Source organism: Loxodonta africana, chromosome 15 (genome assembly GCF_030014295.1).
Source record: "Loxodonta africana isolate mLoxAfr1 chromosome 15, mLoxAfr1.hap2, whole genome shotgun sequence".
NCBI lineage: Eukaryota > Metazoa > Chordata > Mammalia > Proboscidea > Elephantidae > Loxodonta > Loxodonta africana.
The window spans coordinates 25,996,561-26,022,725 of record NC_087356.1 but is presented as its reverse complement, the minus strand read 5'-3'; the positions used below and the strand labels follow the sequence as shown (position 1 = coordinate 26,022,725).

Here is a 26,165-nt window from a genome sequence, read left to right as displayed (position 1 = left end):
ATAACTGCCACTAATCCATCTCATTACATCATAGTGATAGGATTTACAACACACAGGAAAATCACATCAGATGACAAAATGGTAGATAATCATACAATACTGGGAATCAGGACCTAACCAAGTTGACACATGTTTTGTGTCATGACATCTCCCTAATACTGGTCTATCCCCACATACTAAAAAAAAATTTTTTTTATTGACATAACAATATGTGTATAAATTTTTTATGAGAAACTAACTTGAGCTGTAAACTTTCACTTAAAGCACAATTAAAAAAAAAATTCTATCCCATTCTAGAGAGAGGAGCAGTGGCTAGGGCTTTCCCAGACTGAAGTCATACAAACCTATGCCTTGGATTGAGCGAAACAACAGCTAAGTGTCAAAAAAAGCAAAAGTATTGTAATAAAATATCATTAATATAATTTGCCATGTTTACTTTGTGCATGTATTCTATGAGGGGTGGTGGAAATAATTCATCCAAACATATGGTGTTATTTCATAGGCTAATCAGGTTTGTATTTGGGTTAAAGATACTGTAGGATGATATGTAACTACAGACCATAATTTTTCTTAATTAAAAGATTCCTCTGTTAGAGAGGCAGAACCAACATGGCACTATAGACAGAAGCACCACGCTGTCCCTCCACAGCAAAGACCTGAAAAACTAAGTAAAACAGGGAGAAATGTCAGCCCTGGAACCCTAAGGATCAAATGAAGAGATAACTCAATGAAGCACTGAATGCAATAAGAAACTGACGGAGAACAGACAGTAAGGAGATATGAGCAGAGGTCCCCTATCAGCTAACGCAGCACAGATTCACCATCTTGGACTCCTGTCAGATGTCGGTAGATGGGGAGTATAGGAAAGCACCTTCATGGAGCTCCCAATAGGAAACACAGCACCCAGTAACCAGTGGTACTTGCTTCCCCACCCCCCACCCTTCTTCCCCCTGCTTGGCCTTCACCACTTCCCAGTGGACTGAGGTTGCTTGGCTGGCAGGGAGGCGTTGGCTCCGTGCCACTTGGATTTGCCCCACCTACACTCCCTGACTCCTTCAGTGCCATTTCTTTGCTACTGGTGTTGCTTTTTTTCAGCTTCTTTCTGTGAAGCACCACTGAGCTGGGAAACTGCTTCCTCGGTCCACACCGCCATGCTGATGGAATCCCTGGGGTTTCTTTTTTCCCTCTTTGTTTTCCTTCATTTCCCGGTTTCTCTTCTCTCTCTCCCTACGTATCTTCTTTTCCTGTCTCCTAAATACATGACACTGTGTGCCATCTCTGCCCCTTCTAGCTGGGATGTACAGCATGGCTTGGGGGTCACTTCCTGCGTCTGTGAAGCTGCGCTGGTGGGATCCCTCAAGGTATTTATTTTTTCTTTTCTCATTTTTGTTTTTCTTCATTTCTCAGTTTATTATCTCTATTTACCATCTTTTCCTGTCTCCTGAATACGTGGAGCTCTGCATCATCTCCGCCCCTCCAGCCAGGCTGTACTGCACAGCTTGGGAGCCACTTCCCCGGTCTGCACAGCCACACCAGTGGGATTTCTGGGGCTCTTTTTTCCTTTTTATTTTTATTTTTTTTCTTCATTTCTCAGAGTCTCGTCTATCTTTACTTTCCTTCTTTTCCTGTCTTCTGAATACCTGTTGTGTGCCGTCTCCACCCCTTCTAAATGGGCTGTGCCTCAAGGCCTGGGAGCCAGTTACCTAGTTGCTGGTGGGATCCTGGGGATGTTTCCTTTTTTTTTTTTTAATTTTTATTTATTTATTCTTTTTCTTTTTTTCCTTTTAATTTTTCTTAATTTCTGTTTCTCATCTCTCCACTCCAGCAGCAGGCTCCCTCAGCACTTTTTTTTTTCTTTAGCTCCTGTTTCTCTCTCCTCTTTTTCTTCATTCCCATATGCAACTTAGCTCCACACATCACAACCTGCCCCCTCCCTCCTGCCTATGTGGACCATGCATTGAACATCGCACCCCTGAGCAGCACAGGCACAATCTACCGGAACCTGCTCTACACTGACCCCTGGTGTGCCTTGTCGAATCCAGTACATGCCACAAACAACCCATTCCAGCCTCTCCCCTTCAGCTGGACCTGCTCTGCTGCACCATAGTTGAGTGACTGGCCCTGACCTTTGGACATGGAAGTGAAAAGTATCATTCCCACAGACAAGCAAATAACAAAGAACACACAACCCACCTGCTCAGACATACGACCCACCTGCTCAGACATAACCAGATAAAACAAAAATCAGGATAAAACAAACAAATCTACAATCAATAAATGAAGGAAACAACTACTGAATGTCTCAAAGACAGCAGAAAATATCAAAACATATTTAAAAAAAAGACAGGATGGTTTCACTAGGTGTCCAAAATAAAACACCAGATAACCAGATGGCAAGTAGAAGAAAAGGCACTGGAACTACCTGATAGGGAATTCAAATCTCTAATATTCAGAGCTATCCAAGAGTTGAATGAAAAAGCAGACAAAAATGAGGAAAAAATAGACAAATTCATGGAAAATTCAGACTAAACAATGGAAGAATTCAGGAAAATAATACAGGAACAAAATGTCAAAATAAATTCACAACCAGAAACCATAAAAAAACAATTAGAAATCCAAATGCTAAACAAGACTTCAGAAATGGATAATGTCATACAAGGGCTGAAGAGCAGGTTTGAAACAATAGAAGAAAAGGATCAGTGAAACTGAAGACAAATACTTGGATACCACTTTGTTTGAGGAAAAATCAGAAAAAAAGAACAAAGAAAAATGAAGAAACCCTGAGAATGAAGTGGGATACAATCAAAAGCAAAAATGTGCACGTGATTGGAGTTCCAGAACGGGGAGAAAATGTAAAACACAGAGAGGATCATTGAAGAATTGCTGGCAGAAAGACTCCTTAATATCATGAAAGATGAAAAGCAGACCATCCAAGAATCTCAATGAACTCCATATAGGATAGACCCCAAAAGAAAATCACCAAGGCATATCATAATTACACTGACTAAAACCAAAGACAAAGAAAGAATGCTGAGAGCAGATAGAGAAAAACGAAAAGTCACCTACAGAGGGGGAAAAAATAAGACTAAGCTCGATTACTCAGCAGAAACCATGCAGGCGAGAAGGCAATGGAATGACATATATAAAACCTTGAATGAAAAAAATTGCCAAGTGTCACGGATTGAATTGTCTCCCCCCAAAATATGTGTCAACTTGGTTAGGCTATGATTCCCAGTATTGTGTGGCTCTCCTCCATTTTGTGATTGATATAATTTACCTATATGTTGTAAATCCTAATCTCTGCCTGTGGTTAATAAGGCAAGATTGGATTATGTCAAAAAGAATCAGGGTGGGATTATAACACCCTTGCTCAGGTCACATTCCCGATCCAATGTAAAGGGAGTTTCCTTGGAGTGTGGCCTGCACCACCTTCTATCTTACGAGGTAACAGGAAAGGGAAGCAAGCACAGAGTGGGGGACCTCATACCACCAAGAAAGTAGTGCCAGGAGCAGAATGTGTCCTTTGGACCCGGGGTTCCTGTGCAGAGAAGCTCCCAGTCCAGGGGAAGTTTGATAAGAAGGATTTCCTTCAGAGTCAACAGAGAGAGAAAGCCTTCTCCTGGAGCTAATGCCCTGAACTTGGATTTGTAGCCTAGCCTACTAGACTGTGACAGAATAAACTTCTCTTTGTTAAACCCACCCCTTTGTGGTATTTCAGTTACAACAGCACTAGATAACTAAGACACCAACCAAGAATAATATAGCTTGCAAAATTCTCATTCAAATACAACAGTGAAATTAGGACATTTCCAGATAAGCAGAAATTAAGGGAATATCCAGAAATCAAACCAAACTTACAAGAATTATTAAAGGAGTCCATCAGTTTGAGAACAAACAACATCAGACGAGAGCCTGAATCTAGGACACAAGATTGCTCCAGCCAGACACCAACCTAGCAAATGAACTCTCAAGGACTATTCAAAACCAAAAGATTTACAACAGGGTTAATCTATAAATGACTACAATGACAGAAGAATAAAAGAGAGAATAAATGGTATACATATAGAACTTTCTAATGGAGAAGAAGGGAAGGCAATACCAAGTAATAGCAGACTGGTTCAAACCTAGGAGGAGAAGGGTAAATTTAAGGTAATCACAAAGAAAGTTAACAAGCGTACTCATCAAAATAAAGAAGAAAATCAAAAGTCTCAATAAAAACAAAAATCTACAAAAACAAAAGAAATGAAAAAAAAAAATCCACCAACAAAAGAAATTTAGCATAGGAGAGTAAGAGGAGCAAGAAAACGTCAGTACCCCCCAAAAAGCCACTACAAAATGACAGCAATAAACCCACACCTATCAATAATTACAGTGAACATAAATGGCCTAAATGCACCCACAAAGAGACAGAGAGTGATAGAATGGATAAAAAACAGGATGTCTTAATATACTGTCTACAAAAGACACACTTTAGAAACAAAGACATAAATTTATTAAAAATCAAAGGATAGAAAAGAAAAGATCAAACAAACAGCTACCAAAAAAGAGCAAGAGTAGCAATACAAATCTCAGACAAAACAGACATTAAAACAAAATCCACCATAAAAGATAAAGAAGGGCACTATATAATGATTAAAAGTATGATCCACCATGAAGACATAACCATAACAAACACCTACACACCCAATGACACAGCTCCAAAATACATAAAACAAACTTTAACAGCACTGAAAAGAGAAATGACAGTTCCATAGCAATAGTAGCAGACTTCAATACTCCACTGTCGGTAAAGGACAGAACATCTAGAAAGAAACTCAACAAAGATACAGAAGATCTAAAGGCCACGATCAGCCAACTTGACCTCATAGACATATATGGGACACTCCACCCAACAGCTGTAAAGTACACATTTTTGTCCAATGCACATGGACTGTTTTCCAGAGTACACCACATCTTAGGCCACAAAATCCAAAACAGTGAGATAATATAAAGTATCTTCTCTGATCACAACACCATCAAAGTAGAAATTAACAACAGGAAGAGCAAGGGAAAAAAAAATCAATTACATGGAAACTGAATAACATCATGCTTAAAAACCACTGGGTAATAGAAGAAATCAGAGATGGAATAAAAATATTCCTAGAATCAAACAAGAATGAAAACACATCATACCAAAACCTAAGGGACACAGCAAAGGCAGCCCTCAGAGGTCAATTTATAGCAATAGATGCACACATCAAAAAAGAAGAAAGGGACAAAAGCAAAACATTAGCTACACAACTCAAACAGATAGAAAGAGAACAGCAAAAGAAGCCCACAGCCACCGGAAGAAAGGAAATAATAAAGATCAGAGCAGAAATAAACGAAATAGAGAACAGAAAAACAACAGAAAGAATCAACACAACCAAAAGTTGGTTCTTTGAAAGGATCAACAAAATTGACAAGCCACTGGCCAAACTGACAGAAGAAAACAGAAGAGGGTGCAAATACTCCAAATAAATGAAATGGGGGCCATTACAACAGACTCAAGTGAAATAAAAAGGATTATAACAGAGTATTATGAAAAACTATACTCCAACAAATTTGAAAACCTAAAGGAAATGGACAAATTTCTAGAAACACACTACCTACCCAAACTAACACAAAATGATGGTGAAAATCTGAACAGATCCGTAACAAGAGAAGAGACTGAAAGGTAACTAAAAAAAAAAAAAAAAAAACTCCCAACAAAAAAAAGCCCTGGCCCAGATGGCTTCGCTAGAGAATTTTACCAGACATTTATAGAAGAGCTTACACCAGTACTACTCGAACTATTTCAGAACACAGAAATGGAAATGATACTTCTGAATTCATTCTATGAAGCCAGAATAACTGTCTTAGTCATCCAGTACTGCTGTAACAGAAATACCCACAAGTGGATGGCTTTAACAAAGAGAAATTTATTTCCTCAAAGTAAAGTAGGCTAAAAGTCCAAATTCAAGGCGTCAGCTCCAGGGGAAGGCTTTCTCTCTCTGTCGGCTCTGGAAGAAGGTCCTTGTCCTCAATCTTCCCATGGTTGAGGAGCTTCTCAGGCACAGGAACTCCTGGTCCAAAGGATGTGCTCTGCTCCTGGTGCTGCTTTCTTGGTGGTATGAGGTCTCCAACTCTCTGCTTGCTTCCCTTTCAACTCCTGAGAAATAAAAGGTGGCGCAGGCCACACCCCAGGGAAACTCCCTTTACCTTGGATCAGGGAGGTGACCTGAGTAAGTGTGGTATTAAAATTCTACCCTAATCCTCTCAACATAAAATTACAATCACAAAACGGAGGATACAATCACACAATACTGGGAATCATGGCCTAACCAAGTTGATACACACATTTTTCAGGGGACATAATTCAATCCATGACAATAACCCCAATACCAAAACAAGGCAAAGACATCACAAAAAAAGAAAATTACAGACCAACATCTCTCATGATTATAGATGCAAAAATTCTCAACAAAATTCTAGCGAATAGAATTCAGCATCATATCAAAAAGAATAATACACCATGATCAAGCAGGATTCATACCAGGTATGCAAGGATGGGTCAACATCAGAAAATCAATCACCATAATCCACCACATAAATAAAAGGAAAGAAAAGAATCACATGATCATCAATCAATGCAGAAAAGGCATTCGACAAAGTCCAACACCCATTCCTGAATAAAAACACTCAATAGAATAGGTATAGAAGGAAAATTTCTCAACATAATAAAGGGCATCTATGTAAAACCAATAGCCAATATCAGTCTTAATGGAGAGAGGCTGAAAACATTCTCCTTGAAAACAGGAACAGGACAAGGATGCCCTTGATCACCACTCCTATTTTACATTGTGCTAGAAGTTCTAGCTAGAGAAATAAGGCAAGAAAAAGAAATAAAGGGCATCCAAATTGGTAATGAAGAAATTAAACTGTCCATATTTGCGGATGATATGATACTATACATAGAAAACCCAGAAGACTCCACGAGAAAACTACTGGAACTAGTAGAAAGATTCAGCAGAGTTGTCAGATACAAGATAAACATACAAAAATTAGTTGGATTCCTGTACACCAATAAAGAGAACAATGAAAAGGAAATCAGGAAAACAATACCATTTATAATAGCCCCTAAAAAAAAAAAAAAAAAAAAACTTAGGAATAAATCTAACCAGGGATGTAAAGGACCTATACAAAGAAAGCTACAAAACACTACTGCAAGAAACCAAAAGAGATCTACAGAAGTGGAAAAACATACTATGCTCATGGATAAGCAGAGTCAACATTGTGAAAATGACAATTCTACCCAAAGCAATTTACAAATACAATGCAATCCCAATCCAAATACCAACAACATTCTTTAAACCCAGTGCTGTCGAGTTGATTCCGACTCATAGCGAACCTATGGAAAAACTAATCATTAACTTTGTATGGAAAGGGAAGAGGCCCTGGATAAGTAAAACACTGTTGAAGAAGAAGAATAAAGTAGGAGGACTTGCACTACCTGACTTCAGAACCTACTATACAGCTATGGTAGTCAAAACAGCCTGGTACTGGTACAGCAATGGATACATTGACCAATGGAACAGAACTGAGAACCCAGATGTAGGCCCCCCTTACTCTTGTTTGCTTCACTCTCCATTTTTATCTTTTGTAAGATAAAAGATGTGACTCAAGCAAGGGTGTGACTTGAGTCAGATGATGAGTAAAAGTGATTTAAGTAAGGTGGTGACACTCTACCCTAATCCTGCCTCACAAAAGTTTTAGGATTTATGACACATAAAATGGAGGATAGTTACATAGTATCACAAAATGGAGGATAATTATATCAGATCATAAAATGGACAACATAAATCTGGGAATCACGGCTTAACCAAGTTGGCACATGTTTTGGCAGAACACAATTCAATCCATGACAGTGGGTTATAGCTATCAATATTGTCTTAAGAAAACAGACAAAAAATATATTTTTGATTGGGGAGTAATTTTATCTAAACTTTAGAGGCACTTAACTAAAAGTAAAATGGCTAAAGTCAGGACCCAACCTCCATCTTTGACCCTAGCTTTAACTACAGAAGTAGTTGACTTTTGTAACGGAAGCTAGACCTGGTTACTAAATTGTTTGTCTCCATGGTCAGCCTGCAAGGCTGGCATGCATTGTTTCCAGGTATATTGATGAAAATGGTTATCAAACCATTTATATAAGACATCCTCAGGAAATGCTCTGCTTTAAGCAAGTTATTCTAACAATCAGTTCTCAGGGTATCTGCCTTATAGTCATCTTGTGACTACACATAGACCACCCCCAGGAAGATATATTCATATATGGAATGTTTCTCTGAGTAATCATATATGAAAGTCTTATAACCAGGACTTGTCATTAAACACTAATCATTCGTTTTTTTAATGTCAACCAATCCCATCCCGCCAAATGTGACTCTGTAACCAATGATATCCAAAGCTCCACTTTTCAATGTCCCCACTTTGATTCTCTTACCTCATTGTTCACCAATTGGATTACTGTAGATTGTGTCTTCTGATTTTGCCCTATAACTGGGACTCTGCCATAGCCCCACCTTGGATTCATCAGTTTCAGTTCCACGGAACCCACATTTCCCCATTCGAATGATTCCTATACTTCCAATAAACCTCATTATTTTACTTTTTCCTCTGTGACAATTACTTCATTTAAAAGTAGTAATAAACCCATTATTTTTATGAGACACATATTTTATTAAAAAGTGAGAAGTGTCATTGTTTTACAATAGACATTAAGTCTATTGCAATATCATACATCATGTAGCCTTCAGAAAACTTCACTCTACACACACGAGTAAGAGGCAAATACCATATTAGTATTTATAATTGTTAAGGTTGTGTGCCAACTTGGCTGGGCCATGATTCCCAGTGGTTTGGCAGTTATGATGTTTTGATCACTTCCAAAATGAGATTTCATCTAATCTGATCATCTCTATGATGGGATCTAATGTGAGTAGCCAATCAGTTGAAAAGAAGTTTCCTTGAGCATGTGGCCTGCAACAATATAAGTGGACATTCTGGCAAGGCTCATGGGCTTTTTCTTGCTCTGGACCCTGCAGCTGGCTCCTGTTCATCTGACCTCTGGTTCTTGGGGCTTGAGCTAGCGGCTCACCTGTGGTCTTGCCCGTCGATCTTCGGATTTGTCAGCCTCCACAGCCTCTGAGCAAGAGCCCTGCCTCTGACCTGCCAATCTTGGCTTTGTCAGCCCCTGCAGGTAAGTGAGTCAGGAGAAGCCTCTATTCTGACCCATAAACTCAGGATGTTCCAGCTGCTACGAACTCGTGAGCCATTTCCTTGATGTAAATATCTCTATATATATAATTATACACTTTACTGGTTTTCTAGAGAACCCAGCCTCAGACGGTATTATTACGAAAAGGGTATCCCCACCCATCTGACTCATAGCAACCCATAGGACAGAATAGAACTGTCCTACAGGGTTTCCAAGGCTGTAAATCTTTTATGGAAGCAGACAGCCATCTTTCTTTTGTGGAGCGGCTGGCAGGTTTGAATCACTGACCTTTCAGTTAGCAGCGGAGCACTTAACTACTGTGCCACCAGGGTTCCTTGGAAAGGGTATCAGGTACTCCTAAAAGTCTCTGGGATCCCACTTTGAGAACCACTGGATTTATACAAATGGGTGTATATCCCCTTCCCAGGGCCACTCTCCTGCTCTGTTAGCCAGCTGGCTTTGTCAGCCCCCAGAGCAGAAATCTGAAGATTGAGTCTGGAGAAATTAAGCCAGAGAGGCTCTGGCCTCCAGGTTACCAGTAGAGGGCAAGAATAAGGCACGAGGCAGATGATAAAGAGGTTACGAGGTTACGTGAAAGCCTACATAGTAAACTGTGGGACCCTCAGGCCCTGTGCAGAAAAAAGTTAATACAGCAGGCCTGAGGCTTTTAGCCTTGAAAGATCTGCTTGCAAGTTTGGCCAGTGGCTGGCATCTGGGATTTCGATCTGTGGAAAGTTCCAACCATTCCCTAACTGATAAGAGTGGTTTACTGAGCTTGAACATTGTGCAAACAATGTGGTTTATGCTGAACACCTGCTTTCCTTCTTGGAGTCTTGGTACCTGCCAGGCAGAAAGTGTCTACATTACCAGGCCCCAGTAAAAAGTTTGGACACTGTGCAACAGCAGATTAACCAGTAAGTAAAGTACACACAGGCTTACAGGAAGCAAAGTACAAGTGGGCTTAACTGTGTTTACTTACTAATCTGTAGTACACAATTTCACATGAGTTTCACCACACCTTTGTGGGTGAAAAACAGGTGAAACTGTGCACTACATATTAGTAAGTAAGCACAAGTAAGCCCGTGCATACCTCGCTTATTATGTACTCCATCCTTGACTGAGCCAATAACAAGCTGCCATGGTAGACAAAACTTTACATCAGTCACAATTTGATGCTGGGGAAATTGTGACCTGTGTGACTCCAGTGGAGGAGGATTCTTGGAATGTTGAATGTAGTTTGCTCTGTGCTTTGCCTCATGTGCCTTTTCCCTTTGCTGATTTTCTTTCTTTTGTACTTTAAGTGAAGGTTTACAGGACCAGTTTCTCATTAAACAGTTAGTACACATATCATTTTATGACATTGGTTAACAAGCCCACGACATGTCAACACTCTCCCTTCTCGACCTTGGTTTCCCTATTAACAGCTTTCCTGTTCCCCTTCTGCCTTCTAGTTCTTGCCCCTGGGCTGTTGTGCTCCTTTAGTCTCTTTTTGTTTTACGTGGCTGGAGGGTGAACCTCAGGAGCGAATTCATTACTGAGCTAAAAAGGTGTCCAGGGGCCATACTCTCAGGGTTTGCTACACTGGTCTTTGAATTGCTCAGTTTATTCAGGAAACTTCTTTGCTTTTGGTTTAGTCCAGTTGTGCTGACCTCTCCTGTATTGTATGTTGTCTTTCCCTTCACCTAAAATAGTTCTTATCTAATTAGTGAAAATACAGTATTTGTCCTTTTGCAACTGTCTAATTTCACTCAGCATAATGCCTTCCAGATTCCTCCATGTTATGAAATGTTTCACGGATTCCTCACTGTTCTTTATCGATGTGTAGTATTCCATTGTGTGAATATACCATAACTGATTTATCCATTCATCCGTTGATGGGCACCTTGGTTGCTTCCATCTTTTTGCTACTGTAAACAATGCTGCAATGAACATGGGTGTGTATATATTTGTTCGTGTAAAGGCTCTTATTTCTCTAGGTTATATTCTGAGGAGTGGGATTGCTGGATCATTTGGTGGTTCTACTTCTAGTTTTTTAAGGAAGCACCAAATCAATTTCCAAAGCAGTTGTATCATTTTACATTCCCACTAGCCATGTATAAGTGTTCCAGTCTAATATTTATTATTTTGTGTTTTTTGGATTAATGCCAGCCTTGTTGAAGTGAGATGGAATCTCATTGTAGTTTTGATTTGCATTTCTCTAATGACTAATGAGGAAACCCTGGTGGCATAGGGAAGTGCTATGGATGCTAACCAAAGAGCCGGCTGTTCGAATCTGCCAGGCGCTCCTTGGAAACTCTATGGGGCAGTTCTACTCTGTCCTATAGGGTCGCTATGAGTTGGAATCGACTCGATAACACTGGGTTTTTTTTTTTTTTTTTAATGGCTAATGATCGTGAGCATTTCCTCATGTATCTGTTAGCTCCTTGAACGTCTTCTTTAGTGAAGTGGCCGTTCATATCCTTTGCCCATTTTTTTAATTGGGTTATTTGTCTTTTTGTAGTTGAGTTTTGTAGTATCATGTAGATTTTAGACATCAGATGCTGATTAGAAGTATCATTGCTAAAAGCTTTTTCCCAGTCTGTAGGTAATCTTTTTACTTAGATGGGAGACTGTTTCTTTTTAAGTGTAAACCTTTTCATTAGTTTTTACAGTTGTGGTCTCATACAATATTTGACCCTTTGTGATTGACTTATTTCACTGAGCACAATGCCCTCCAGATTCATCCATGTTATGAGGGGCTTTGCAGATTCTTCATTGTTCTTTATCACTGTGTAATACTCAAGTGTGTGTATGTACCATAGTTTATCCATTCATCTGTTGGTGGAAATCTAGATTGTTTCCATCTTTTTCTATTGTGAACAATGCTGCAATGAACATGGGTATGCATATGTCTGTCCGTGTGACTACTCTTATTTCTGTAGGATACATTCCTAGGAGAGGGATTGCTGGATCATACGGTATTTCTACTTGTAGCTTTCTAAAGAAGCACCATATCATTTTCCAAAATGGTTTTATCACTTTGCAGTCCCCCAGCAATGTATAAGAGTTCTGATCTCCCCACAGCCTCTCCAACACGTTATTTCCTGTTTGTGTGTGTGTGTCTGTGTCTGTGTGCCAGTAATGCCAGGGTGAGATGGTGTCTCACCGTGTTTTTTTGTTTTTAATTTATTGTGCTTTAGGTGAAAGTTTACAAATTAAGTCAGTCTCTCATACAAAAAGCCATACACACCCTGCTGTACACTCCCAGCTGCTCTCCCCTCAATGAGACAGCACCTTCTTCCTCTCCACTCCTCCAACTCTGGTCCCCCTCTTCCTTCTCATCTCACCACCAGACAGGCGTTGCCCACATAGTCTCATGTGTCTAACTGAACCATGAAGTTCACTCCTCACCAGCTTCATTGTCTATCTTATAGTCCAGGCCAATCCCTGTCTGTAGAATTGGTTTTGGGAATGGTTCCACAGACTTAATCTTTAAGGAGGTGATATTTGAGCTGGGTCCTGAGGGATAGGGAGGAATTTACCAGGTGGGTGCAGAAGGAAGAGCTTCATGGCTAAGGCCAGAAGTGGAAGGAGCACAGTGCCTTTGGGAAGGTCTGGGGCAGATAGATCAGGGTTGCTGGAGTGGGATGGGATGCAAAGAGAGGCAGTTCTTTTTTTTTTTTTTTAATTTTTTGTGCTTTAAGTGAAGGTTTATAAATCAAGTCAGTCTCTCATACAAAACCTTACATACACCTTGCTATATATTCCTAGATGCTCTCCCCCTAATGAGACAGCACACTCCTTTTATCCACCTTGTACTTCCGTGTCCATTCAGTCAGCTTCTGTCCCCCTTGGACTTCACATCTCCCCTCCAGACAGGGTCTGCACACATAGTCTCATGTGTCTACTTGATCCAAGAAGCTCACGCCTCACCAGTATCATTTTCTGTTTTATAGTCCAGCCCAATCCCTGTCTGAAGAGTTGGCTCTGGGAATGGTTCCTGTCTTGGGCTAACAGAAGGTCAGGGGACCATGACCTCTGGGTCCTTCTAGTCTCAGTCAGACCATTAAGTCTGATCTTTTTACGAGAATTTGAGGTCTGCCTTCCATTGCTCTCCTGCTCCTTCAGGGACTCTCTGTTGTGTTCCTTGTCATGGCAATCGTCGGTTGTAGCCAGGCACTATCTAGTTCTTCTGGTCTCACGGTGATGTAGTCTCTGATTTATGTGGACCATTCTGACTCTTGGGCTCATACTTACCTTGTGTCTTTGGTGGTCTTCTATCTCCTCTGTTCCATGTGGGTTGAGACCAATTGATGCATCTTAGATGGCCGCTTGCTAGCATTTAAGACCCCAGATGCCACTCTCCAAAATGGGATGCAGAATGTTTTCTTAACAGATTTTATTATGCCAATTGACCTGACTGTCCCCTGAAACCATGGTCCCCAAAGCCCCTCCCCTGCTACACTGGCCTTCGAAACGTTCAGTTTATTCAGGAAACTTCTTTGCTTTTGGATTAGTCCAGTTGTGCTGACCTCTCCTGTATTGTGTGTTGTCCTTCCCTTCCTCTAAATTAGTTCTTGTCTACTATCTAATTAGTGAATCCCCCTTTCCCTCCCTTCCTACCTTCCCTCTTTTGTAGTCATCAAAGAATATTTTCTTCTCTGTTTAAACTATTTCTCGAGTTCTTATAATAGCGGTCTCATATAATATTTGTCCCTTTGCAACTGACTGATTTCACTCAGCATAATGCCTTCTAGACTCTTCCACGCTATGAAATGTTTTGTTATGAAATGTTTCGCAGATTCATCGTTGTTCTTTATCGATGCGTAGTATTCTATTGTGTGAATCACTGTGGTTTTGATTTGCATTTCTCTAAAGGCTAGTGATCTCAAGCATTTCTTCCTGTATCTGTTGACTGCTTTAATGACTTCTTTGGTGAAGTGTCTGTTCATTTCCTTTGCCCATTTTTTAATTGGATTATTTGTCTTTTTGTTGTAGAGGTGTTCAGTTTTCCTGTAGATTTTAGAGATTAGACCTTCATCTGATTTGTGATAGCCAAATTTTTTTTTCCCAGTCTGAAGGTTCTCTTTGGACTCTTTTGGTGAAATCTTTTGATGAGCATAAGTGTTTAATTTTTAGAAGATCCCAGTTATCTAGCGTATCCTCTGGAGCTTGTGTGTTGTTGGTTATGCTTTGTATCCTGTAAATGCCTTGTATTAGGACCTCTAGTGTTGATTCTATTTTTTCTTCTATGAGCTTTCTAGTTTTAGGCTTTACATTTCGGTCTTTGATCCATTTTGAATCAGTTTTTGTGTATGGTGTGAGGTATGGGCCCTGTTACATTTTTTGCTTATGGACATCCAGTTTTGCCAGTTCCAATTGATAAAAAGACTGTCTTTTCCCCATTCGATGGACTTTGGGCCAATGTTGAAGATCAGGTGACTATAGGTGGAGGGATTTACATCTAGATTCTCAATTTTCTTCCACTGGTCAATGTATCCATTGTTGTACCAGTACCGGACTGTTTCGACTACCGTAGCTGTAGAGTAGGTTCTGAAGTCAGGTAGTGCAAGTCCTCCTACTTTATCTTCTTCTCCAACGGTGCTTTACTTATCCAGGGCCTCTTCCCTTTCCATATTAAGTTAATGATTAGTTTTTCCATCTCTTTAAAGAATGTTGTTGGTATTTGGATTGGGATTGCATTGTATTTGTAAACTGATTTGGGTAGAATTATCATTTTCACAATGTAGACTCTACTTACCCATGAGCATGTTATGCTTTTCCATTTATGTAGATCTCTCTTGGTTTCTTGCAGTACCGTTTTGTATTTTTCTTTGTATAGGTCTTTTATATCCCTGGTTAGATTTATTCCTAAGTATTTTATTTTTTAGAGGTATTATAAATGGTATTGTTTTCCTGATTTCATCATTCTCTTTATTGATGTATGGGAATCCAACTGATTTTTGTATGTTTATCTTGTATCCGACAACTCTGCTGAATCTTTCTACTAGTTTCAGTAGTTTTCTCACAGAGTCTTTTGGGTTTTCTACTGAGTTTTTTTTTTTTTAGTATCATATCATCCACAAATACGGGCAGTTTAACTTCTTCATTACCAATTCAGATGCCCTGTATTTCTTTTTCTTGCCTTATTTCTCTAGCTAGAACTTCTAGCACAATGTAAAATAGGAGTGGTGATCAAGGGCATCCTTGTCTTGTTCCTGTTCTCAAGGAGAACGTTTTCAGCCTCTCTCCATTAAGAATGATGTTGGCTGCTGGTTTTACATAGATGCCCTTTATTGTGTAATAAATTCTCCTTCTATACCTATTCTATTGAGTGTTTTTATTCAGGAATGGGTGTTCTACTTTGTCAAATGCCTTTCCTGTGTTGATTGATGATCACATGATTCTTTTCTTTCCTTTTATTTATGTGGTGGATTATGGTGATTGATTTTCTAATGTTGAACCATCCTTGCACACCTGGTATGAATCGCACTTGGTCATGGTGTACTATTTTTTTGATATGATGCTGAATTCTATTGGCTAGAATTTCTGCATCTATAAGCACGAGAGATGTTGGTCTGTAATTTTCTTTTTTTGTGATGGTTTTGGTATCTGGGTTATGCTGGCTTCACAGAATGAATTCGGAAGTATCGTTTCCTTTTCTATGTTCTGAAATAGTTTGAGTAGTACTAGTGTAAGCTGTTCTCTGAATGTTTGGTAAAATTCTCTAGTGAAAGGCATCTGGGCCAGGGCTTTTTTTTGTTGGGAGTTATTTTTTATTACCTTTCAATCTCTTCTCCTGTTACGGATCTGTTCAGATTTTCACCGTCATTTTGTGTTACTTTAGGTAGGTAGTGTGTTTCCAGAAATTTATCCATTTCCTCTAGGTTTTCAAATTTGTTGGAGTATAGTTTTTCACAACACTTTGTTATGATCTTTTTTATTTCACTTGGGTCTGTTGTAATGTCCCCCATTTCATTTCTTATTTGAGTTTTTTGAACCCTCTTCTGTTTTCTTCTGTCAATTTGGCTGGTAGTTTGTTGATTTTGTTGATCCTTTCCAAGAACCAACTTTTGGTTGTGTTGATTCTGTTGTTTTTCTGTTCTCTATTTCATTTATTTCTGCTCTGATCTTTATTATTGCCTTTCTTCTGGTGGCTGTGGGCTTCTTTTGCTGTTCTCTTTCTATCTGTTTGAGTTGTGTAGCTAATGTTTTGCTTTTGTCCCTTTCTTCTTTCTTGATGTGTGCATCTATTGCTATAAATTGACCTCTGAGGGCTGCCTTTGCTGTGTCCCTTAGGTTTTGGTATGATGTGTTTTCATTCTTGTTCGATTCTAGGAATGTTTTTATTCCATCTCTGATTTCTTCTATTACCCAGTGGTTTTTAAGCATGGTGTTATTCAGTTTCCATGTAATTGATTTTTTTTTTTCCTTGTTCTTCCTGTTGCTCATTTCTATCTTAATTGCATTGTGGTAAGAGAAGATACTTTGTATTATCTCAGTATTTTGGATTTTGTTGATGCTTGCTCTGTGGCCTAAGATGTAGTCTGTTCTCAAGAACATTCCATGTGTGTTGGAAAAGAATATGTACTTTGCAGCTGTTGGGAGGAGTGTTCTATATACATCCATAAGGTCAAGTTGGCTGATCGTGGCCTTTAGATCTTCTGTATTTTTGCTGAGTTTCTGTCTAGATGTTCTGTCCTTTACCGAGAGTGGTGTGTTGTAGTCTCCTACTATTATTGTGGAACTGTCAGTTTCTCTTCCCAGTGCTATTAGAGTTTGTTTTATGTATCTTGGAGCTCGTCATTGGGTGTGTAGATGTTTATTATGGTTATGTCTTCATGATGGATCATACCTTTAATCATTATATAGTGCCATCCTTTGTCTTTTATGGTGGATTTTGTTTTAAAGTCTATTTTATCTGAAATCAGTACTGCCACTCCTGCTCTTTTTTGATCTTTGCTTGATCTATTCTTTCCCATCCTTTCACTTTTAATAAATTTATGTCTTTGTTTCTAAGGTGTGTCTCTTGTAGGCAGATGGATTCTGTTTTTTTTTTTTAATTTATTCTGTTACTCTGTCTATGGGTGCGTTTAGGCCATTAATATCCAGTGTAATTATTGATAGGTGTGAGTTTATTGCTGTCATTTTGTAGTGCTTTTTTTTTTGTGTGCGTGGTGCTGACGTTTTCTTTGTTCCTTTACTCTCCTGTGCTGTTTCTTTTGTTCGTGGATTTTTTTTTATTTCCTTTGTTTTTTGTAGATTTTGTGTTTACTGAGACTTTATGTTTTTCTTCTTTACTTTGATGAGTAAGTTTGTCAACTTTCTTTGTGGTTACCTTTAAATTTACCCTTATCTTCCTAGGTTTGATCCAGTCTATTATTACTTGGTGTTGCCTTGCCTTCTGCTCCATTAGAAAGTTCTATACTGACATCGTTTATTCCCTCTTTTATTATTCTGACGTTGTTGTCATTTACAGATTAGCGTCTCTGTTTCCCCGTTGTAATTCTTTTAGTTTTGAATAGTCCTTGAAAGTTCATTTCCTAGATTCATATCTGGCTGGTACGATCTTGCATCCTAGATTCAGGCTGTGGTCTGACGTTTGTTCTCAAACTGAAGGACTCCCTTTAATAATTCTTGTAAGTTTGGTTTGGTTTTTACATAGTCCTTTAATTTCTGTTCATCCAAAAATGTCCTAATTTCACCGTGATATCTGAAAGAGTTTTGCAGGATATTTTATTCTTGGCTGGCACTTCTTTCTTTCAAGGTATTATATACGTCATCCCATCGCCTTCTTGCCTGCACGGTTTCTGCCAAGTAATAATAGCTTAGTCTTATCATGTCCCCTCTGTATGTGACTTTTTGTTTTTCTCAAGCTGCTCTCAGGACTATTTCTTTTCTTTGGTTTTAGCAAGTGTAATTATGATAAGCCTTGCTGATTTTCTTTTGGGGTCTATCCTATATGGGGTTCACTGAGCTTCTTGGATGGTCCATTTTTCATCTTTCATGATATTAGGGAAGTTTTCTGTCAGCAATTCTTCAGTGATCCTCTCTACATTTTCCATTTTCTCCCCCTGTTCTGGAACTCCAGTCACTTGAAAATTTTTGCTTTTGATTGTATCTCACATAATTCTCAGGGTTTCTTCATTTGTCTTTGTTTTTTTTTTCAGGTTTTTTTCTCAAACAAAGTTGTATATGAGTGTTTGTCCTCAATTTTGCTGATGTGTCTTCCATTGTTTCAAACCTGCTCCTCAGTCCTTCTATAACACTGTCCATTTCTGAAATCCGATTTTTTAAAATTTCTAATTGTTGTTTTTGTATGATTTCTAGCAGTGAATTTATTTTGACATTTTGTTCCTGTATCATTTTCCTGAATTCTTCCATTTTCTTGTATTTTCCATGGGTTTCTCTGCCTTTTCCATGAATTTGTCTATTTTTTCCTCATTTTTGTCTGCTTTTTGCTTCAATTCTTGGATAGCTCTGAATATTAGAGATTTGAATTCCTTATCAGGTAGTTCCAGTACCTTTTCTTCTACTGGAAAGCCATCTGGTGTTTTATTTTGGACGCCTACTGGAACCACCCTGTCCTGTTTTTTACATGTTTTGATATTGTCTGCTGTCTTCGGGACATTCAGAAGTTATTTTCTTCGTTTATTGATTGTAGATTTGTTTTGTCTTGCTTTTTTATTTGGTTATGTCTGAGCAGGCAGGTTGCGCATTCTTTGTTGTTTGCTCATCTGTGGGCATGACACTTTTTACCTCCTTGTCCAATGGGCATCCCAGTCACTCAGCTACAGTGCAGCAGGGCAGGCCCAGCTGAAGGGAAGGGGCTGGGATGTGTTGTTTGTGGCAAGTACTAGGGCCTACCAGGTGGGCTGGGACTCAGTGCAGGGCGGGTTCCATTAGACCGTGCCTGTGCTGCTTGGGGGTGTGATGCAGTGCATGATGCAGGTAACCAGGAAGAAGCGGGGAGGTTGTGATGTGAGGAGCTAAGATGGGCATGGGACAGAAGAGAGAGAGGAGAAACACGAGCAAAAAACAAACAAACAAAAGAAACAGACAAATAAAAAGTGCTAAGAGAGCTTGCCATTGGAGTGGAGAGACAAGAAATCAAGAAATGGAGAAAAACAAAAAGAAAATAATAATAATTAGGAAAAAAAAAAAAAAGAAAAGCCTACAGGGATCCCACTGGTGCAGCTGCAAAGACCGAGGAAGTGGATCCCAGGCCATGCAGTACAGCCTGGCTAGAAGAGGTTCCCAAGCCGTGAAAAGAAAAAGAAAACAAACAAAACAAAAAAGGAGAAAAAGGCCCAGGGATCCTCCCAACATGGTAGTACAAAGTGGAAAGCAGTTCCCCAGCCGAGTGCGGCTTCACAGCCTTTCAAGAAGAAGCAAAGCTAGCACATGGAGCCAGGTGTTCAAGAGAAAGGAGGGGGAGGTGGTGAGGGGCAGGGAGGAAACCAAAAGAAACAGAAAAAAACAACATCAGCAACAAGCAAATGGCACTGACAGAGTCGGCCAGTGTGAGCAGGGTGAATCCAAATGGCACGGGGCTGGAGGCAGTGCTTCCCAGCCAAGAGACTGCAGCCAGCAGGAAGCGGAAGAGGCCCAGTGAGGGGGAAGAAGGGTAGGGAGTTGGAAAGCATATATCACTGGTTACTGGGTGCTCTGTCTCCTGCTGGGAGCTCTGTGAAACAGTTTTCCTGTACTCCCTCCCCGTCAATCTCCAATGTGGGTGGGGTGGATCCAAGAGGCACGGACCCTGCTCTTCCTGGCTGGCCGAGTGACTGCAGCCAGTTAGGAAGCGGTGGAGGCCAAGCAGCAGGAGGGAGAAGGATGGCGAGTGGGAAAGCGTTTATCACTGGTGCTCTGTCTCCTACTGGGAGCTCCATGAAGCTGCTTTCCTGTACTCCCTGTCCACCAATCTCCAACAGGAGTCCAAGATGGCAAATCCGTGCTGCGTTAGCTGATAGGGGACCTCTGTGTGTATCTCTCTCTACTCTCTCTTCTCTGTCAGTTTCTTATTCCATTTGGTACTTGGCTGAGTTCTTCATCTCTTCATTTGATGCTTAAGGTTCCAGGATTGACGTTTGTCTCTGTTTTACTTACTTTTTTGGGTCTTCGCTGTGGACGGATGGCATGGTGCTTCTGTCTATAGTGCCATGTTGGCTCTGCGCCCCTCTTTGCTGATTTTCCTTTGTATCCTTTCGCTGTAACAAATCATAGCTGTGAGTATGACTGCATTGTGAGTCTTGTAAGTCCTCCTGGCAAATCACCAAACCGCAGGGTGCTTCTGAAAAGTCTGAAAGCTTTTCAGGGTATTCTGAAATTTTATGATTATGTGACCTTGTGTGATTCTCTTTTTCTTCCATTGTGCTGCACACTTAGCAGGCTCTTTCAACCTGAAGATCCTTTTTATTTTTCAGTTTGGTAAAATTTACTTTAATAATTTCCTCCTTTTGATTTATTCTCTTTTTCCTTAGTTGGATTTTGGACTGCCTGGATCGATCTTTTTATTATTTTATCTTTCTCCATTTTCCAGCTCTCTCTTTTTCAACTTTTCTGGCCATTTTTTTTTCCAGCTTAATGTTCTAGCCCTTTTATTCAGTATTTCATTTTGATTAATTTTATTAATTTCATAAAGCTCTTTCTTGTTCTCTGATTATTCTTTCCATAACATCTTGTTCTATTTTATGGGTGAAGTATCTTTTCTTATCTCTTTAAAGATATTAATTCATGTTACAAACCTAGAACCAGCCCAGATTGAGCATGAAGAATAAAAGCCATAGGAAAGAAGACTTAAGAAAAAAAACTAAATTGATAGATTCTTTAATGTGTTTAAGCGCTTGACTGTGTTTGAGCATTTTGGAAAAAACTAACTATAGATTGAATAGAAAATTAGGTAAATGAAACAAACGATCTTAGTTTATCATTCAGCTCATCAGTTATTCATATTTACCTACACATAATAATATAAAACCTAACTATTGATTTAACTATATAGTAAGACAAAAGTCTCAATTGGGAGGATGGAAGAAGGGAAAGAAGTTAAATCCTCATCTTAATATTTCAACTCTCAACTTACTTAAAAAGTCAGTAAATAATATCTAAATAATTTAAGTCAAGAGATAGCTACAAAGCATACTTTTTGGCTAGACAGAGGTAGATACTAGAAGAAAAATCTAAAAGAGTTGAAAGCGGTTGTTTTCCAGTAGAGCAACATGAGTAAGGAGGAATGAACAAATGTCTCATATTTTTGTAGTAAGTCTTTAAGAACCGCTTTACTTTTTTTTTTAATAAGCTACACATATTCCTTTTATTTTAAAGTAAAATTAAAAAAAATAACTTAATGATTAACAAAACTGGAAGACTTTACAGCTCCTTCCCTCATGTACAAGTACCCCAAGTGACTTCCTCTTCACATGGCAAGAGAGCCTTGAACTCCAACACCCCAACCATGAAGAAAATCCTTCCTTTAATTCTCTCTTCAAAGTTTTGATCAAGGTCCATCTTCTTTCTTTAGCCTCTATTTCTGTGCTAACCACTTTTTAGGAAAAAAACCTTTTATTGAGAATATTCTCTATGTATTGATGTGAAAAAGACCTCTAAGATACATTGTCAAGTAGAAAAAGGGAAGGAAACTGCAAATACACGTAAGAAGGAAAAAATGTAAATCTATTTTGGCTTTTATATGTATAAAACATCTCTGGAAGGACTAACAATAAAGTAGTAATAATGAATACCCAGGCAGGGAAACTGGAGGAATAAAGAACAAGGGAAAGAAGATTTTCCATTGTATATCTTTTTTTAACTTTTTGATCTTTAGCCTTGTGAAATTATTGCCTACTCAAATAATCTTCTAAAAAGTTAATGATACCTCTTTATTTTGGCACAAATTTATTTTCAAAAAATTTTAAAATGATGAAAAAAAAGATACCCCTAAAATCTCAACTCTCCAGATATAACTACTTCTAACATTTTGATGTACAGTGCAATCACATTGCACATACTGAACTTGCACACTTACATCTTGACTTGAAAACCTAACCATCAGTCTCTTAATCCTCACAACAGTAAATTTAGTAACACATATTAAGATTATAAAGGCTCCAATAAAACACTAGTACCAATTGCTGTGGCATCAATTCCGACTCACAGTGATCCCAAGTATGTCAGAGTAGAACTGGGCTCCATAGAATTTTCAATGGCTGGTTTTTCAGAAGTAAACTACCAGGCCTTTCTTCCAAGGTGCCTCAGTGTGGACACGAACCTCCAATCTTTCAGATGGCAGCCAAACATGTTATTTGCACCACCCAGGGACTCTAAATACATTTAGGGAAATGACAAGGTGCTTTCCTCATTCAGTCTGTGAGTCATCAGCTACTCCAGAAGTGAATCCCCAAATCTCAAGCTGCAAAATTTTGTACATGTAAGTAAAAAATAGGGGGTGAATAAACCTTGATATCAAAACCAGAACCCTCAGATGAATGCTGCAACGAAAATGTTGAAGCTTCAGAGAGAGGGAAAAAGAAAACTCTTTTAGTTGTGGCAAGTTACAAAGATTATAGAAAGACTCAAGTTCTCAAAGTTTTCTGAGTTAATGCTATTATAAAATCATCACATCCAAGTTAGTGGTTGTAACATTAGAAATTACTAAAGCATTATATCATCACATCCCTTTCTTGAAGGAGAAAATGTCACATTATTCTTTGGTGGTGCTGACACTGCAATAGAGAAAGATAAAATAGTGATCTCCTCCTCCCCCTAATTGCATATTCAACACTATTAACACCATTCCAAAATTTGGAGCCTGAGTATGTAGTTGTGGATGAAAGCAAGCCTCAGCAAACTGGAGGAAAAAAAAATCAGTATGCATAGTTTTTTTTTAATTTTTCTGCAGTTTGCAAAAATTCTTTAATGAAAGCATTATTATAAAATAAGAAAGCTCAAAACTTATTTAGGAAACAAGTGTTAATGTTGCATTCAAATGATTACATTGATATGTAATTGCTAGGTGTTGTTGAATCGCTTCAGACTCATAGTGACCTATACAAAAATCTATTTTTGGATGAGACATGGCATACTATGCAATTCTACAAATCATAATACACGATGTAAATTTTCTAAAAAAAGAGAAGTCTCCAAGAAAATTTTTAAACTAGTCTATTCTCATAGATCAGTACTAAATAAGTTTTCCTTGCCACCACAAACATCCCCAGAGGCAAAAGGTAAGGAAATACCACATTTTATAGTTCTCCTTACCTCTTCTTCCAAAAATACATTAGAGTTTAAATAATAAGACACTAAGAATCCTGACAACTAGGGCTGCAAAACACTACCCAGGTCCTTTAAACATAAGCAAATATGATTTGCAGAAAAGATAAAACTAGGGGTGCTTTTTGATTTTACAAGAGAATTCACAGCAGCACTGAAAATTTTAAAGGGTACATTTAAAGTACTTAAGCTTTTCCTAATCACTGAATAAAACAGAAGCATTTCTATTTTTCCGACACCCTAGAAAGAACAATTACAGTATTCTACAATCTCCAATATGCCTTCATTAAAAAAAATCCCCTAATCTTCTGATCTTCAGGAGGAGGCAGACTGAACTATAGCATCCTTTTCTCAAACCAGCAATCTCTTCTCCTAAACCTCACTGGAAAAGAGAGAGGCACTCCTTTTCGACTCATACAAATCCACGGGGGCTTAGGAAAGGGTAAAGTAGGCTGGAACAATGTCACCAGAACTGGGATCTAGAAACGAGCGCCAAGAACGATGACACAACACTAGAGCATTCCGCTTCTGCAAAATATCTATCATTCTTTCCACTCCCGGCTCTCATCAACTCACACAAACACTTGGGAGAGGGCAGTACAGTACTGGTATTCAGCTGCCAGCGCAACACACTTAATTACTCTAAGAATCAGTTCATGCTGCTCCATCCGCACTAAACCTGCGAGAGGACCGGAGGGAGAACAAGGCCAGAAGGCTGAAGAGAAAGAGCCGATGCTGTTACGAACATGCCGTGCCCCCCTCCCCATGCCCACCCCGGGTTAGTACAAGAACAGAGTCCTACCAGTTATGCGCCTGGGCTTCCTTGTGACTCACGCAACATCCAAATCAAATCGCTGCTATCAACAGCTCAGCCAGACCCACGTCCTCCTGTCCTTCCCGGGGCGGCCGGATAGCCCCTCCAACGCTGGGGACCCCACTGCCTGCAAGCCAAGCCGGGCTCGGGGGTGTGACCGATTTTCCCTCTCTGCTGTTAAATGGGATTGGGGCAGGAGGAGGTGGGGTTGTACGCGTTGCTATTTACACCATTCCAAAATTTGGAACCTGGGTATGTAGTTGCGGGTGAAAGCAAGCCTAAGCAAACTGGAAAAGAAGATATTCCTTCTAAATTCAGGACCCGAAACACTAGGCATGATTTTTTTTTTCTTTTATGTTCCTGTAATTTGCAAAATTTTTTTAATGGAAGAAATGTGTTACCAGAAAATAAGAAAACTCAAAGCTTACTGTTTAGGAAACCAAAAGTGTCAATGTGGCCTTCAAATAATTACCGTGAACATCAACATCTATTTTTTGGATGAGATGCGGCATTCCATGCAAATCATAATGAACACAACATAAAAAAAAAAAAAGAGGAAAGAAAGCTCGAACTTGACCGAGTTATTTCATTCCCTTGTAAGCGAACTCTATATTTAGCAACCCCTCACATACTCCCAGGACATCCCCGCAGTGTAAATAATCATTAAATTAATCGTGATCTCCCTTAAGACCCGCCCGCAGAAGGCTGCCGGCCAAGCGAGCCAAAGCAGGAAAAGTTGCTGGAACAGCAAAGTCAACCAACAGTGCCCAGAAGGGCGCCGGCCCGGACGAGGTGTTCCCCAGCTATTCGCTGACTGACACACATACGCAGACGACTTGCTAAGCACTGAAGACAGACAAGCCGGAGGATGACCGTCCCCAGGAGAAATGTGGACCCGAGCCACGCGACGCGAGGACGCCGGTGCGAAGCGCCTCCCGAGGCCTTGGAGGCCTGCCCGCCCCCTTCCAGCCCACCGCCTGCCAACTGCCCCTGAAGACGGGCGAGCGCCGGGAGCACGCAGGAAAAACAAGCGCTCACCGCCTCAGCGGATCCGAAACCCGCGGCGCCGCGGCGGTTGCGGAGAGGGGGATCGGCTCCGCTGCCCCCGCTGCGCCCGGGGTTGCAGCCCCGGCGAGAACGCGGTCCCGGGACATCGCGCGCCAACACACGCACGTAGCTCTCGCGCTGCTCTAGGCGATCGGCGCACGCAGCCCCTTCGGCCCGGGGGCGCGGCGATCCGCGCGGTTGGGCCCGCCCACTTCCGAGGCCAGCCAATGGGCGCGGAGCGCGGGAATCCGGGGGGCGGGGCGGGAGTGGGCCGGGCCGTGCGCTTCTCTCAGCGGCTGTGAGCCCCGACGAGCGACGCCAGAGGCTCTGAGGTCCTGGGCGCCCGCCGAGATTCCTAGACGTTTGGGACACGCTGCTGATATTGTGGGGGACTCTCGCTCTCTTTTTTTTGACAAATATTTCTCTGTCCTCTATTTGCAGAACATGTATTGAGGGCCAGCCACAAGTGCCTGAGGACACACGTGAATGAGAAGCAGCCCTTACTTTGAAGGAGTTCCCAGTCACCCGTGTGGGTGAGCAGATACGGAAGCAGATAACTAAAGGAGCTCCCGTATGATACGTTCGAATATCAAAAGACCTAATTTGCAGTCTCATTGTTGATAAATTGCAGGAAAGGGAAGAGATTTGGGCCTGGTGAGGACTAAAAGGCATTTTACCCTGTAATTCTCATGTTCAGGATTGAGAGTGGAGAACAATCCATTTTTCTTTCTTAATTTAGTGACAATTAGGTAATATGTTTGACATGGTTAAATT

The 26,165-nt window shown here is 40.1% G+C and overlaps 1 long non-coding RNA gene across 1 annotated transcript in view; it reads right to left on the bottom strand.

The window, feature by feature from the left end:
• Positions 1-25,556, bottom strand: part of LOC104846213 (uncharacterized) — a 73,468-nt gene extending 47,912 nt beyond the window's left edge. Inside the window, exon 1 of the long non-coding RNA XR_775819.2 lies at positions 25,383-25,556. This is a non-coding gene — a long non-coding RNA (uncharacterized LOC104846213). The remainder of the gene's footprint in view (positions 1-25,382) is intronic.
• Between the last annotated feature and the right edge of the window lie 609 nt (positions 25,557-26,165).